Genomic DNA, 966 nt, shown 5'->3' on the forward strand with positions numbered 1-966 from the left:
TGTGTGTGTGTGTGTGTGTGTGTGTGTGTGTGTGTGTGTGTGTGTGTTGCAATAACATTGTCCTTAATGTACATGTGTTTCAGTGGTGCCTGCCTATGTTTAGAGCTGATTAAAAGAAGAAGCTCCTCAAGACTGAAGGCTTGATGTGGACCAGCAGGACCCAGAGCCTCTTATCATGGAATGGAAGAGAAGACCTTTAGACCAGTCTGGTGGGAGACCAACTCAATAAGGAGGACACCAATATCAGGTTTTTGGTCACTACAGTTTCTTTAAAGAGTGAAGAGGATAAACACAAACTTACCAGGCAGGAACCCAGATTTAAAGACTCACAAAGGCAGTTCCAGCTTTTCAAAGACTGACATTAACGAGGACGATGAAGAGGATGGTGAAATGACCAGTCCTGACTCTGCTAAAGAACTCATCAGACTCTGAATCAGAATGTGAAGACAGAATGAAAGACTGGAAGAAGAGCAGGGCTCCTGGATCAGGGGTAAAAACTGTCAACAAATTTTGGGGCTGCTCTGAGTGTGGTAAGCAGTATGTCAGTAACTGGACTCTTCAAAGACACATGACAAGCCATTCAGGAGTGAAGTCATCAAGCTGTCTGCTTAATAATATATGTGTTGGAGAGAAGACAATAGTAGAGTCACGCAGGAAAGTCCAAGCAAGGCCAAAATCAATAATCTGTGATGACTGTGGTAAAAGATTTACTTTTAAATCACGTTTAATATCACACATGAGAGTCCACACAGGAGACAAGCCGTTTTCTTGTGATCTTTGTGGACAAAGATTTAGTCATAAGACAAATTTAAAATTACACATGAGAGTCCACACAGGAGACAAACCATTTCCTTGTGAACTTTGTGGACAAAGATTTAGTCAGAAAACGACTTTAAACTTACACATGAGAGTCCACACAGGAGACAAACCGTTTCCTTGTGAACTTTGTGGACAAAGATTTAGTCA

The 966-nt window shown here is 41.5% G+C and overlaps 1 long non-coding RNA gene across 1 annotated transcript in view; it reads left to right on the plus strand.

The window, feature by feature from the left end:
- Positions 1 to 668, plus strand: part of LOC119421481 — a 16,366-nt gene extending 15,698 nt beyond the window's left edge. The window contains exon 3 of the long non-coding RNA XR_005187370.1: positions 84 to 668. This is a non-coding gene — a long non-coding RNA (uncharacterized LOC119421481). The remainder of the gene's footprint in view (positions 1 to 83) is intronic.
- The last annotated feature ends 298 nt before the right edge of the window (positions 669 to 966 follow it).

The sequence above is a fragment of the Nematolebias whitei genome, chromosome 15, assembly GCF_014905685.2.
Source record: "Nematolebias whitei isolate Nwh7 chromosome 15, NemWhi1, whole genome shotgun sequence".
Classification (NCBI taxonomy): Eukaryota; Metazoa; Chordata; class Actinopteri; order Cyprinodontiformes; family Rivulidae; genus Nematolebias; species Nematolebias whitei.